Raw genomic sequence first — 16,036 nt, 5'->3', positions numbered from 1 at the left:
GATATACAGAGACAACCAAGTACAAGTTGTGTGGGAAGGTCGAAAAGGTAATGAAATGGTGGGAATTCACCAAGGTCTGAAGCAAGGATGTCCTCTGTCTCCATTGTTGTTCACGCTTTACGTTAAGGGTATAGAAATACGACTGGAAAATAGCGAATTAGGTTTTGATTTATCCTACATGCGTAATGAACAAATGGTGCAAAAGAAGGTCCCCTGGACTGACGTACGCAGACGAGATTGTGTTACTAGCGGACAATAAGAAAGATTTACAGATACTTGCGAATATATGTGGCAACACAGCGACAAATGTTGGCCTTACGTTTAGCGCACAGAAATCAGGAATTATGATCTTTAATGAAGAGGCGAGCAACTTCGTGGTGTCAATTCAACAGCAAGTAATACCCATAGTGAAACAATATAAGTACCTCGTCGTGCACATAAACGAAGGAAAGAGTTACTGAAGCAACCATCAAGATAATCTGAAAATAAAGGGGAAGCGGAAAGCAGCATTAATGGAAAACAGAGCACTGTGGGGCCACAATAAGTATGAGGTGGTGCGTGAAATCTGGAAAGGAGTAATGGTGCCAGCGCTAACGTTCGCCAATACCATTCTATGCTTAAAATCGGATATCTGTACGGGGTTGGAAGTTAACCAAAGATCAGTAGACCGGCTGGCTTTCCGAGCCCATGGTAAAACCACTAATGAGGCAGGGCAGGGTGACATGGTTCGGGCCACTTTTGAAGTCAGAGAAACACAGAGCAAAATTAGTTTTGACGAAAGGCTCAGGAACATGGATGAAAAGATATGGTCGGGTAAAGTGCGCAAGTATCTGTACATGAAAAGCGTGGACAAAGAATGGAGGAAGATGTCAAGGAAGTTGGCCACCAAGTACAGGATAATCGAAACTGTATATAGACAACCAGGAGTCATCAGAAAAAACAGAGAAATAGAGACAGTGGATTGGATGCAAAGAATGGAAACAAAAAGGACAATGGAGATTTACAAGAATGAGAAGAAAGAAACTAGAAGGGAAAATCTGTACGATAACACAAAGGGCAGTGCCTTGCTATTTGAGGCTCTAGCCGGTTGCCTAAGGACCAAAACATACAGAAGCAAATATTCGGAACTAGATGAGGCATGTGTATGCTGGAGCAAAGATCCAGAGACCACATTCCTAATGGAATGCGACGGGATTCACCCAGCGAGAACCGTACGTAACGTGCAACTTCCAGAAGCGCTTGGATTCAAAGTAGAAGGAAACCTCAACAAATCAGCTGTAGAGATAAGCAAAAGATAATTAGAGTACTGGTGTAAAAAAAGCAGGGAAATGATTGATGCGACCTGATCTCTTAAAAGTCATAAGTAGCGGTACAGGGTAAATATAAAAAAATATTAATTAGAGGTATACAGAAATGCTAGATAAAGAACATGTGTAGTATACCTGATGAAATCAAGCAGGCAAGATGACTATTTGTGGCCGCCCCGTTTCAAAGGGGATGCCATTAAATAATCATCATCGTTGCTGCAGTGTAATGGACCACGTTGGCTGTGTGCGAGTGCTCGTTGCAGTGAGGTGGTAGTTGATTTTTATATTAGAAGTACCTAGACAAAATATGCTCCTTATCATGTGCATTAACCATCGCACAACCTCTGGACTCGTGAAACGCCGGGGGTTCGCCGTGTGTTTCGTGCGATGCGCCAGTGTCAACAGTCTCTTACTACAGCGCCCGTGCGAGCTGCCTTTGTTCCCGCCTGCCCACGCTCTCTCGTGAAAAGCCTAGTACAGGGGCTTCGAATCACAGTGTATGGAAGAATTTGTTGAAGGTTGTGCTTTCGTGGTGCTGTAGTTCATCGGCAGTTCTACAGTGTTTGCGCCCGAAAGAGCGTTGGTGCCACGGTACCTGTGAGACTAAGGAGCGTTTGCTGACTACGTCTTGAAAGGTAAGCAAGTTTGGCGCTTGCGCGCGTTGTTGTAGGCTTATGGTTCATGGAGTGATCTTTGTGTAACTAGAGCAGAGCTCATTCTGAGCGTAGGTTCTCCATGTTTCTGTGTACATTTAGTCAGCAATTTCCCGAAAGTTTCCGGTGATGTTATCGCGTACTTGCATTTTCTTGTGAAGTGTGCTACACCATCTGATTGCTACGACTGAATGGGAACACACTTATGGAGCATTGAAAGTTACAGTTTGTTGGGTAGTTTCCCCGCCGAAAAGTATTTCTTATATAGGCATTTCCGCGAGTACACTGCATGTGTGTATACGTCGATGTGTCATGGGCTTCGCGCGTTGGCACAGGATTGCTATGTTTGACGCTTGAGCAGATATTAGTTTGTATGAAGATTTTTTTGTGTACAGTTCTATTTGAAGGTCCGCGTCGTGAGTACCTGTCTGTATTCGTGTTCTATATTGCAGGGCAGATATACACCCATATTTCAATAACGAGGTTTCTTTTTAATCGAGACATCTCAATCAGACGCTGGATTTTACTATATATACATGTTCATCTAAAGAACAGTATGTCAGCTCTTCCAGTCATAGGTAATGACTGTGCATTGTAGTAATAAAGTAAGGGCTGCGATTTCGTAGCAATACTTTGCGCTCGATCCTACGTCACTCTTACCACCCACCGTGAACGGCCGGCTATTCCAGTTCATTAACAAGGGCGGAGCGTCGGTCAAACCAGTGACTAAGAGCCAGAAGGAATACCATCGTTATACAAACACGACCTAGGGTTCAAAAAACTTTCCATGTGCTCAATAGTTTTTTTCATAATCCAATGCTCTTTTGTTTACTACATATTTGAGTTTTGGTGATGATTTTCCTGGTAGTCTTATGTTTGCTGCACTCCTGCCTGGAATCTCACTTGTTACAAAATAGCCATGTAACATCCTGAGATATAATGATGAGACATTTGTACAACGAGATGCAGATTAATGTAGCTGCTTGTGTGAGGCTCTTTTTGCAATTCCGTATTACACTGATATGACAGGTTTCTGCAGGCATCCCGCAGGACCGTGCGGCACTGCTGCAAGCTGGAGAGAACCACGATAAAGCACCTGATCTGCATGCTTTCAGAAAGGTTCGTACAAAACTGTCACTACCTTGTGTGTTGTAGGAAAGGTTTGTGTAATATGCAATCATTTTACTGTGTGTGCCACTTTCATGATTTCTAGTGGCAGACCACTTGCATTTTACTTTTGGTCATCTGGAGTGCCCTCAGTTTAATTAACTTACCTAAACTAGCCTCCTCTGAGTTAAATATAACTCTGACTTGAGTAACTATGCATGATATACTCTGTACAGACTGCATATTAATCTCGTCAAATTGCCTTTTTAAGATAATCGTTGAGAAGCATGCGGTCTCAAGATGTGTATCTTCTTGTCTATCTTTTATTATAATCTTTTATTATGCAGTCTTGTGAAGCTCACTTCTCACACTATTGCCTGGGCGCCTACATTGTTCCCTCTAATCGGTCACACTTATGTATTGCCCATACCGTACTTCATCCCCTAAAATTAGCATACAAATGGCAAAATTTTATTCTTTATTGGGTAGCTGCTCAATCCCTAGTCACAGTATAAGAAGGTAATTCCTCAAGCATATAACCGACCATTAACCTTTTAATGTGACAAGTTCAATATGCGCCCCAAGTGCGGTAGGCTTCAGGCTGGAAGCTGGTCTCCTTTGTATGTTACAGAACCTTGAGGTGGTAACGCAAACTCCTAAATCAAAACAATCCGCCCAGCGCAGTAGTTGGGAGCCACCACCATAGTGCAGCTGAACGCCGAGCGTTCACCGTTACATTGGCACTTTTTTTTCTGCGTGTCTCTGCCCTTCTCTAGTTGACGTTGGATAAAGCTTATTCTTTGCTGTCGCTTATCTGAAATGCAACCAATCCTTTTTACCTTTTCTTTCTTATTACTTGTCAGCTGCCTAATACACAAGCTTCCAGTGACATGGTAACAGTGCTGACTACTGCCCAGAACTGATGTGTGTGTCTGTAGTTTGTGGTACCACATGCTCACTACCTCGGATTTACTGAGATGTGACAAGGAATTAAGCTTGCTTCGTTCGTGCTCAAGCTACCCTGCACTTTGTGAAAAATTTGAAATAGTCACTTTTAATACAATTTCTTGTGCTTTTAGCTAATTGAGTTTTGAAACTGGGAATGATGCGCACTGGAATGTCTATAAAAATGTTTTTTACAACCCAAAGACATCGTTTAGGCAAAAAGTGCTTTACGCATGTCATCGAATTTATTGAGTTAGGCATATCTCGCTGAAACCTTCTAAAAACTTCGAATATCGTAACTGTAACTGATTTACGGCTACTTCACACAAGTGTATGATTCCTGCATGTAACACGTGCATATTTTGTGCAGCAGTACTGCTTCAGCAGTGCTTCAGTCACTTTTTGGGTGGCGTTCCATTACCCTCAAGGACGTTGCCCAAAAAGAAGCTTTGGACCCCAGAGGTGTGAACGCCATTCTAAGTATGTGTGGCAAGGCAGTCAGTTGAAATCTTCGTTTTGATTGTGGGTCATTTGAAGTGAAATTCTTGTGGATGACTGCTACATGCTATCTCGTACAGATACACAATTCATAAGACTATTATAACTATTATGGCATTTTTCCTCCTTTAGACATGCAGCAAGGGGGATATCCAGAGCACGGGAGATATGAAGAACACATTATAGTCACTGCTTGCTTGTGGCTTCTGTGTGAAAGGGTTAGAAAATAATTATCAATGTTTGAAAACATTGGTGTGTTTCGCTAACAGGTACATACTTTTATATCCCACTCATGTTCAAGGTTACGTCTGAACACTACCAGAAAATTTTGAAAAATGCTTGAGAAAGTGGGTAAATGTCACCAGGATGTTTCTAGGGTGAGCAGCAGAAAGTTGGCAAAAAGTTACAAGGATATTTCTAGGGCGAACAGAAAAAGTAGGAAAAACGGTATTAGGATGTTGCTAGGTCAAGCAACAGAAAGTTCGAAAAAAGTTACAAGGATGTTTCTAAGATGTATTGAGATGGTTAGTAAACCCTGCTTTTAATGTTTGAAGGATGTTCATTCATCGTTTAAAAAAGTTTGTGAATGAAATTTTTGTTCAATCTCGGTGGCCAATAGTCAACAGGATGTTGGTATGAAGTATTTAGGAAGTTTAAAAAAGGTTTGAAAACTTTAAATAGACCGTTGGTAGGTTCTAGTAACATATGTCTAAAACAATTTAGTTCAATGTTACTAGAAAGTTTTGTAATGGAAAGCTAAGATTTTAGTATATCTTGCAACCACCTAACAGGCAGTGATTCAAAATACTTGTTTCAGTCGCATGTCCCCTGAAAGGCGCACCTAAGAATATGCAATATTGTTAACAGTGCATAGGGATCAGTGTAATGAGATACGTTTTATAAAAAAAGAAGACCAGATTCCCCTACGTACACTAATTGATGTCAATAAAAAGGTTTATGTGCTCATTAAAAATCCGTAAACATCTTGATGAACTAATGCTCTGAGCTTATCTTTTGGTTTGTATGCATCCTTACAACCAAGCGTCAGTAAGCAGTATCAAGAGCTCGAAAGACGCACCACGAAGTGCTCTTTTGCACGAGTATGTAGCTAGGCCATTCGGTACTCCTTTTTCTTATTCTTCTTCAAGCGCTGTTCAGCCAGACTTTCACCCTGCGGCACCCGGACCCACAAAAGCGCGCACGTGCTGTCGACGACTCTCGGCTCAGCGCCAGCACTCCGCGCCATCATAATTTGTCACCGGTTCGCGAAATTAACCCTTCGCTGCCGAGTGCCTCTCGGCGGTAATACATGGGGCGCTCTTTGATCACCCCGAACGAGCCGACGGCGATGCAGACGACAGGAGCAGACGACGAAGCGGCATAGCACACGACGACGGGCTTCTTCACCTCCTTCTCATCGTGCGAGGAAGCAAGATATACAGCAGATAAGAGAGAGAGACGAAAAAGATTAAAACGCTGCATACGCTGCTTGAATCTCTCTCTGCACTCGCTTGGTGCTCAGTGCAGACAAAAAAAAGCAGAAGAAGAAAAAAAAAAAGCCGACGAACAAAGCAGATTGGCGAAGCGTGGGCCAGAAATGGGAGGGAGACGATGGAGGGAGCGATACAGTAAGAAACGAAGAAAAAAAAAAATCAGGAGCGATGCGAACAGAAAATGAAGAACAACGATCGCGTTTAGCGTTTCTGGACCCGTATTGCTAAAAAGACGAGGCGGCCGAGCGGCACTGGAGGAGGCGGCCGCGGCTTCCGAAAGAGAGATATTAGGTACGCATTCTTGGAGGTCCAAACACAGGGGCGACGCGCGCTCGCTTCTAGAGCGCCGGCTCGTGTTTCAGTATTTTTTTTTCGTCCTTCCTTCAAAGGTTTCCATTGTTCGCTTCCTGCTTTCTGCATGTTTCTTTCATCGCGCGGAGGCATATATAGTCTTCGCTCCCTTCCTGTACACTGTGTTTGACTTTATGTTCCCGTTTCTATAGTTTTTATATATGTATTCCGAACGTAGCTTCGAAGAGGATACGATACGATCACCGTGTGCCGTGCAGAGCGCGGCGCGCTGGTATTATTCAAGCCGAACATTCCGGTCGCCTCCTTTGTCTTTCTTTACGACTTTTTTTCTCTCTTGGCGCTCGTGTGATGGCTTCAGCTCCGCGCATTGGTGCACACGAACCGCGCGGCTTGGCGGGCCCTACTCGCCTGCAGTCTCTCTTAAAATTAAAATCCATTTATATTCGCGCTTTCGCGCTCGAATCCGATAAGGCGACAGAGTGAAAGCCAAACACACACACCAGCGCCAACTTGCAGCAGTCTTAAGCCATACTCACGAAAGGCCTGATCCATCGAAACGGACAGTCGGTGTTATTGATAACGCTTAATCACAATGTAGTACGGTCTCATTTATTTTACACTCAGTTGAAACTAAACACGTTCTTGGTACTGCGAAGTCTCATCTCCTAGTATTTATTCGTGGTTTGATCTGCATATTTGAAAATGAAAGGAGGCCCATTTTACGCTGCACATGTTCACTGGTTGTTCTGCTTCATCCAGTATTGGAGTTTGACAGAAGAGAGGAAGGGGTGTATCGTAATGGCAAGCAATGTAAGCCAACGCGAAAACATGCAGGTATGCACCTACACGGCTGTGGTCTGCTGAAACCGCAGTTAACAACGGATTATACCCCCTGAAACAATCTATTATGCGTTCGGCCTTTCCACGCTGACGAATTTCAAGTCTCCGAATTGTTGCGCTCAGTGAGCGAAAACTTTCGCATACTTTTCCACCCACTCAGGGTGCAACGAATGAGTCTTCATTTGTAGGTCATTATTTTGTGGCTCCATGTGTTCTCGTTTGTAGGAGAAAGAAAGCTGTTTAATTCAGAAAGTGAAGACGAAATTTGCCCCCTTCATGTTTACTCGAGGGGGTCGAACCGAAAAGCTTTCGGTCTCGCTTCGGGTCGGCGGGTTGAGGCTTCTGCATATTTACCGTTTCGGTTCAGGTTCAACTTCGGATCAAAAATATAAATTGTTCAAACCGATTTGAACGGGTTCATACGGGTGCCTAACGGCTCATACATGTTTTATGGAGGGCCGCTTTCCGACCTAACTCGCGAATATATTTAAGCGAACGATACTTCATTTATAATTTTACGTTACGCGAAGCGATGTACGAGGCCTGTCTTTAATGTTGGAGGAGTGAGTTATCCGTAAAAGTGGGATACTCAAAGAAAAAGCCGGCAGTTCCCACGCCTTCTGGCATTCGATGTTATGCGACGCAGTGTTAACGAAACGACCATGAGAGCACCAAGACGTAGGTGGCTGTTTCATGACCTACATGACACGCGTGTCATTACATTCATGTCATGATCATTTTTGTTCGTCATATACTCTTGTCATACCATGCCAATTTTGGTACATGCCAAGTTAACATGACCATGAGAGCTCCAAGACGTAGGCGGCTGTTTCATGATCTGCATCACACGCATGTCATGACCTATCATTTATGTTCGTGATACACACTTGTCATACTATGCCAATTTTGGTACATACCTAGAGAGCACGAAGTTAACAAAATTACCATAAGAGCACCAAGAAGTAGGCGGCTAGATGGATAGATATTCTCCAAGCGGCAAATGTTCACCAAGAAATGTTTCGCATTTAATACAGTTAATGGAAATAGCGGCAGCAAGAGCAGAAAACATAAGAAACCAAGGAAACAAACATACAAAGAAAAAACAAACAAGCAAGTTGTAGTCTGCCGTCGTAAGTGAGAGAAGTCATGATTTTTGACTACATATTCAAGCCTGTCCAGAAAATTTAATAAGTGTTCTTTGTATTTAGAAAAAATACTTACTCTCTGCATCAAATTCACCCACGTGTTGTCTTTATTGGAAAGGCTGCAAATCCTTCTGAATGTTACATTGAAAAATATAGTTGAGAAATGTAGTCCGAGGATGGGGTGTCTTTGAAACAACATGCAGCCGTAAGATGTGAGCCGTGGGCTCCAGTGGCAGTTTCTTTTTTCGGCGACGTGTCTGCTGATCAGTTTGGGCGTATTATTTTCGACATTGTGAAACAATTACAGCGCTCATTTCAGTAGTTACTTGCAGCAGAGCGAGCAAAACTACGAGGCCTGCAGATGCACATCCTAGCGGTCGGTAGCTGGATGAATGTACGATAAGAGGCAGTAAAAACAAACCTATTTAAAGCCTCTTATAGGCTTCAAAGCTGAGGTGATTTGCTCAATGTTGAGTTTGTATTTGAATACACCTTGCATATGTGCGCCGTAATACAAGAACATAGTTCCTGCGCAGAACATCGATAGAGATCCTATCCATTTCAGGCGACTCGCAACGTTTAAAGTTAAAAAGGATGTAACGTAGGTTCTCGTCAGTACGTCGAGCAAAATTTAAGAATCACATAGCAACTGCAGACGTGTGGATCTATTGAACCAATGGTTCCCGTCGAAGCAAAACATGATCGAGTTCACTTAGTTTGCTATTGCTAATGATGGAATATTCTAGTTCTTAGAAATCCTACCTGTGGCCTTTTTATTTATGTACGACTTCTCAGAGAATTAACTAATGGCCACATTTTGCTTGGTTGCAACGCACCTCGATAAATTTTGGCCTGGAAATTTTTCCGCTTATCCTAACGCAGCACAGCGCAATGCTGGGCTGCGTTTTGTATTTATCACGAAGAGGTGGAACCAGCGCATTTTATTTCACGGGTACGACATTGAAAGGTACCACACTTCATGTACCTGAAAGTTTCTGAAATCTTTTTAAACGTATTTTAACAAATAGTTGGGACAGGCCTCGCAGCTGAATGCCTCTATGACGAACGCCTCTGCAACAAATTGACCTACATAATAACGAAGGATTGTTTATGTCCTGGCCGAATTGCTATCGTCGACGAGCAACGTGAACGCCTCTGCAACGAAGACCACTACTACAAATGTGCCTGTCCAAAGAAGGAATTCAGGCGCACCAATTAGTTGGTTCAGAACCAACGTCACGTTCCCTGCCCTCCGCAGGCACCACTTAGCTGCGTTCTGCGCTAAAGGCAGCGGCAGCGCTAGCGACGCACTTGACAAGCGTGCCGATATCAGCTAGTGTTACAGTCCAGCTGTAATGTTTTAGGAATTACTCAACCCGTACGCAGCTTGGTGTAACGCAGCAGTGAGGGCGGCGGCTAAGGAATACGTCACAGTCGATGACCAGCTGATGATGTAATCATAACTGACGACCGACGACGCCTTCAAAATCTTCTAGAGTTGAAAGAACGTGAATGTCAGCGAAGGCAACAGTGACGAAGAGCCTTTGAGGGCAAGTAAGGCGAAAGCTGCATTCGACGATCTGTATCATCACGTGGCGTCACTCACGTGTTCCACCGCGGAGCAGGCTCGAAACCTTGCCGCAATGAGGCCGCCTGCAGTCGCACATTCTTGCAGACCAATTGTGAGCAAAAAACACGACATCTTTTGAGCACGAGATGTTAAGTGGGGGATTTCTTTTATTGAACCTGCCTAACTTACTTTGGATTTTGGGTGTCCGACGAACTTCTTCATAAGGCGTTTGACTGTGCCTTTGGTGTCACTAATAGTACGCAGAAAGTTCAATACACTGTGAACCAAGGTGCGGAGGCGCACTGCGATTTGTTTTCGAAGCCCGCCCCCCCCCCTCCCTCTCCATATACCAAGTGCATTAAATACATAAATTGATTCAAATTAGTTTCACCTGTAAGCGTCCTTACGCGGCCGTGCACATCACTCGTTGAGCGTAATTGACCAGTGAGGGACTGGTCAATTATTACAGGGACTATTACTATTACAGGGATATTACAGGGACCCTGAAACAATTTTGACGATTTTGTACAAACGTTGTGTGCCACTTACGGCGTCACACAACCGGAACTCCTTAAGTAGGCAGTTTTTATATGATATTTTGAAAGTGTTGCCCCTGGTCAAGTCAACGAAATCCGGATCAACTCTCGAAAAAACATCCTGACGGTAGATGCCAAGAGTTCAACTATAATAGAGAAGTTAAAGACTATTCCAACATTAAGCGGAATTCCCGTCCGTTCCTTTTTTACTTACGGGAAGGAGTCAACGACTGGTGTAATTTCTGATGTCGACCTTGACATGAAGAATGTTGACCTCAGGAATTTACTGAGTTCATCGGTGCAGATTCTTGAGATTCACCGCTTGGGGAACTCCCGGTGCATCAAACTAGTATTTGCTTCGTCAACTTTGCCAATGACTGTCAAAGTGGGGTACGTGATACACCACGTCCGATCATTCGTCCCGAGGCCTCTGCATTGTTGGAAATGTCTCAGGATTGGTCACGTAAGCGCTGTGTGCAGAAATCAAGTGACCTGCCAGCGTTGCGGGGGGCAACATAATACCGCCGACTGTGATGCACCTTCATTGAAATGTCCCAACTGTCCTGGCTCTCACGAAGCAACGTCGAAGGATTGCCCGAAGATGCAGCAGGAAGTTCGTATTCTCCGGAAAATGGCAAAAAACAAGTCTTCCCATAGACAGGCTGCTCAATCTGTTCGCCGAGACAGACAACGCTCGCATAAGAAGCGCCATCCAATGACTTCAGGAGAACTGGATTGTGGGCCGCAGGGGCCTCGACAACCTCTGCCTTTGCCGGCATCGAGGACGGTAACCGCGCCTACAGCAAATTCAGGATCTCCAAGAGCACAGGGCTTACATTCGTCTCCCCTGGGTGGCACAGACAAGGAGTGGCCTTCGCTACCCAGTAGATCCACGCCCACGATACCATGCCGTAGTGTTCCTCTACGTCAAGAAGTGGATTCTAGGGCTAGTAAAGCCGATGACCCTATAGGAAAGCAAGGAGCTGAAAAGAATGACCAAGAAAGCGTTGAAAAAATGCTGAAATGCCTGCTAGAATCAATGCGCGTGATTCTCTGTGGTCTCCAGACTCCGGCCGCTAAAAGCGCCGTGCATGTCCTCGCCGTACTGGAGCAGCTGATCGCTGCTCTTTACATAATTTAATTACCTTGCTTGGCACCTGTGCTGCTCACGCAGGAGAAGCCCATACACAAGCTTCTTCGCGGCGAGTTTTTGTGAACTTTCAATTGTATTCGTGACTCCGTCCATGCTCTGGAAGGTAGATGACACGTTTGAAGGACCTTTCTGGACTTTGTTGATAGCCTTGAGGATGCTGAACTTGCCTTTACCGTTGTACATCCTTCTTCTATGTCATCATCACCCCTCATCCAGCCTTTATGTCCCCGTTCCATTCTCTTCCTGTGCAGAGTAGCAGGCTAGAGCATGCTAGCTCAGGCCGACCTCTCTGCCTTCCTTCAAATAATAAATTATCTCTCTCTTGTACAAACGTGCTGAGACGTTAGACTAGATCATTCTGATCATGAATTGACGCATCTAAGCACTCCACGTATAGCATGTAATTTATTGTAAGGTTTTAAAAAGGTACATCGCTACCGATCACAGCATGCCAAACGGCTGAGTTTTCAGCCGCCCCTGACCAAGTGAGGAGATTTGAACATATGACGTCACTAGGGCGAGCTATCCTATTGGTTGCCCAGGGTGCGTGATCGATAATTGATTTTACTCTAACAGGTATTCAATGAAGTGTTGTGATTACGGCTGCAGTTTTTTTTTTACAGTTGTCAGCAACAACATCGACTTTTTGGTCTCAATAATTAATGACATAAGTGGCAATTGATTGTTTAACTGATTGAGGCAGGCGAAATCCGTACATGTTGACATACCACCTCGCTTTCTGCATGGTAAAGTGTACTTTCAATGATGGTATTCATTTTTCTATGTACCAGCAAGCCTTCATAATCTTTTGACGAAAAATGTGGACAAAAAGAACGTGTTTTGCTGCGCCAATTGAAGCGAGAATAATAGAGCGGTTAGCGCAAGACTGACTTTTGAAATAGCAACATTGGATTGCATATTGTTGTAAACTTCAGGAAACTGTACGCCCAGCCTCAAACGACGCAAGCATGCTTTCTATCTTTAGCTATTATTTCTGAGATGAGTGGGGGTTACGAACTCACATACATTTATCTACGTTCAGCAATATTTCTGTAACTAAAACAGTCAAAGTGGCAGTAAGCAGTGTCCAGTTAATATTGAAAAGCTAGCATCTAATAAAGAATGCGCTATCCACCAGTCTTTCTTATAAAAATATTTCAAGTTCTTAAAGACGAGGATTCAGCCTAAGAATGAAGCAGGAGTGAAAAAACAAATAAATCCTCTACAACAAAATACAACCTACAACAGATTGTTTCCTCGAAGGATGTGCACATTATTTCTGAATTCGCGTGATGTGGCATACACGATATATCTTTCTTCCTCAGCGAATTTCTTCATATTCGATGCCGACACACCACCAACGCCTCTAGACGTGCTCAAAATACCGGTATTGCGGCGATGACCCCAGAATTCTCTGCCGCAACCTACGCGGTAAGTTGCCGCTATCGCTGCTTCTACACCTCGATATATCGACGCGTGTCGCTTGGAGTTGTAGTGCTGTCAAAGTAGACAGCATGGCGCGGCACCTGCGTTTTTTTATATGTACAAAGCTTTCGTCCAGAAAGGATCGAGCCCGCATGGGGCCCGCGATTAAGACGTCAGTATATATTGAGACGTCTCCCGGAATGATACGGGGAACTGATACGGTGAACCGAAAACGACGCACGACGTTTGTTCTCGGTATTGCTGAAAAAAAATGCGCAATCGAATCCGCTATGGAGTGCACGGAATGCGCAGAAAAGTAGCTAGCGCGCAGCTCGAGATAGGTCACCTCGATAGCTCTGTCACTATAGATAGTGTATCTCTGCAAAGTAGGGACCAGAGCTGGGCGTGGGTGCGCTGAAACTAAGATGTCACTGCATTTTCTTTTTCCTCGCATGGTAACTCGAGGGGCCACACGGGCTTATAGAAACGCTGCGAACTTCCGCGTCAGAATGATGGCGCATGTGACCAATGGCATGGAACATTGTTATGCGTGCGTCGACTGCGAGTATTTTTATACGGAATGATGTTTTCCTTTTTAAATAAAAGAATGGCAACTGTGAGGAAGTCTAGTGCAGCTGCCATCGGTAATGCAAGAATTCAAATGCAAAGAGCTCTGCAATCTGCCTACTCGCTTCTTCGCACGTTTCAGTTGCTCGCAGTACCCGAGGCCCCTCATGACGTCACAATTGACGTTATGTTTTCATCTAAAAGAAACAGAGCACTATTAGCCTTGCTTAAATAGTTGCTGACAACCCCTATTTACCGACCGCTGGAGAAACGAACGTTTTCTTATTGGTTTGATCTAATCTGCAAAGAACTATAAATTATGACTGAGGAAAAGCGGGGAAGCGGGGACAGGGCTTCGAAGTTTATTTCGTGAATTCAAGCATACATATCTTATCCAGTGGTACAGCGGGAAGGGCTGGCGAAAAGGCGACTAATGCCTGACAATGCGCCAATCCCCGCCCAGACCACGATATTGCACAACACTCAGCGTGCCACTCTATGTAATACATAAATGCAGTGAACAAAATAACAAAAATATTGCAAAACACTCAGCCTGGTGCTCTAATACATAATTGCAGTGAAAAAAAAACCAAGAAAAAAAAGAGGAAAGCAAAAAAACTAAGCCGTGGTTTTAACAAGTGATCTAGAACATATCTGCTATCAAGAGATTATCGAAAAGAAATTTTCACGGCTGAATTTTAGGGCACAGTACATTTCTGAAAAAAGTGTGGAAAATACTGAAGTCGTACACAGAAGATAAAAGAAAATGTCATGTTTGAAGCGTGGGTGGAAAAGCGTGTATCTCTCTTTTTTTTAGAAAATTGCTTCTGACCGGCTTTTATTCATTATGCTCATGTCCATCCTGTTAGAGTTCAAAAACCAAGGAATAAAGTGTGTTAGTTTTTCCTTGCCGTAGTTGGCCCGAATCCTTTTCACTGTAATAGGTGGTTTTCCTAAGATTATACGTGTGTGTCTTCCGGGAGTAAGTATCTTTAAATATATCTGTGTTTGATTTAATTTGATCGTAGATGACGGTCGCTAGCTTTTTATAACATATATTTTCGAATTTTAAGATGCTGTGCTTATGGAAAAGTGGAGCGGAAGGCGTTCGGCGCGGAACATTTTCGATTATACACAACATTCTTTTTTTCAGCCTGTGAATACTATCTTTATTCGTTTTTGTTGTTATGCCGCACATTAATAGGCAATAATGTATGCGCGAGTAAACTAAAGTGTAGCAAAGCTGCTTTGTCACCAAAGGGGCAGTAAGCATCTGATTTTGCCAATTATGCCAATGAACCATGATAGGTGGGTGCGAAGATTATCTATGTGATTGGACCAACTCAATGTTTCGTGAAAGATAACGCCTAAGAACTTTTGATTCTGAACGCGCTCAGTCAAAGCTCCTCGGAATGTGAGCTGCTGTATTGCGGAGAATACAATGGCTTCGTGGTCGAAAAATAATGTACTTTGTTTTCTAATGATTAATTCCAACTTATTTGTTCTCAGCCGAAGGCGCATGCTGATGGGGGTGTGACTGGAATCAGGGGTCTCAAACACGCGGACCTCTCAGGTGCTGTCCGCATTATGACATTGAATAGTGCACCCCATGTTTTGCTGTCACAGTTATACTAACGCGAACAAGGCTAAAGTGGGACAGGACAGATAGACTGTAGGTAGTTATTAGGACTTTTCTTTCATATTCGATGTAATTTCGGCAGTTCTGCTGCATACTGCAGTCAATGTGCTTGATATAACATCTGCAAAGCTTTGCATAAGCAGATAAGGGTGGCAAATTGTTTACACGCATTACATTGAAAAATTATGCAGAGCCAACGTACATGTTCAAATTTATACGAAGTGAAGTTTTTCTGAAGCAGTTAATTGAATATTATGCAACTAACGAAAATGCGTACAATTAATTCCGTGCAATGTCTGTTCTCATGCAAAGTTTATGCTCATTGACAATAACCATCAAAGCTTTAACCCCTTGCGCGTGAAAGACGTACCGGTACTCTTCAGCGTTTCTGTCCCGCCATGTTCATTTTGACATTTCTTTTGTCAGACAGAAACTTGAGCACCACACCGAGACAGCACTGCAATCATACAGTGTTGATTATCCATTTCTACACAACCAGAAAAGTTACCGTGACGTTTCACTTCGTGAACACGGGTGACGCGCAAGCGTATGAGTGCTATGTCACACAAAAAGCTATCGGCCATTGGTGCACCTCGACGGCTATACTGTCCGCATCGCAGATCGCTTTCAAGATAGGGCTCGCGCGTTCTTGTGTGATGTAGGCACATTTACACGTTTACAGAGCCTTATCAGCTTTTCCGGGACTGAGAAAACCACAGCGATTCCTGCACGCTGCCCAATAATTTTTTTAGCCGTTGGGAGACATCATGAACATACGGGAGCACTGCAAACCGGCGCCTTTGATCCGGCTGGCACCGTGACTGAGCGGTATAAGTCATTTAAGCT

The sequence above is a fragment of the Dermacentor silvarum genome, chromosome 8 (assembly GCF_013339745.2).
Source record: "Dermacentor silvarum isolate Dsil-2018 chromosome 8, BIME_Dsil_1.4, whole genome shotgun sequence".
NCBI classification, from domain to species: Eukaryota; Metazoa; Arthropoda; class Arachnida; order Ixodida; family Ixodidae; genus Dermacentor; species Dermacentor silvarum.
The sequence above is the reverse complement of the archived record's forward strand: the minus strand, read 5'-3'. Positions refer to the sequence as shown.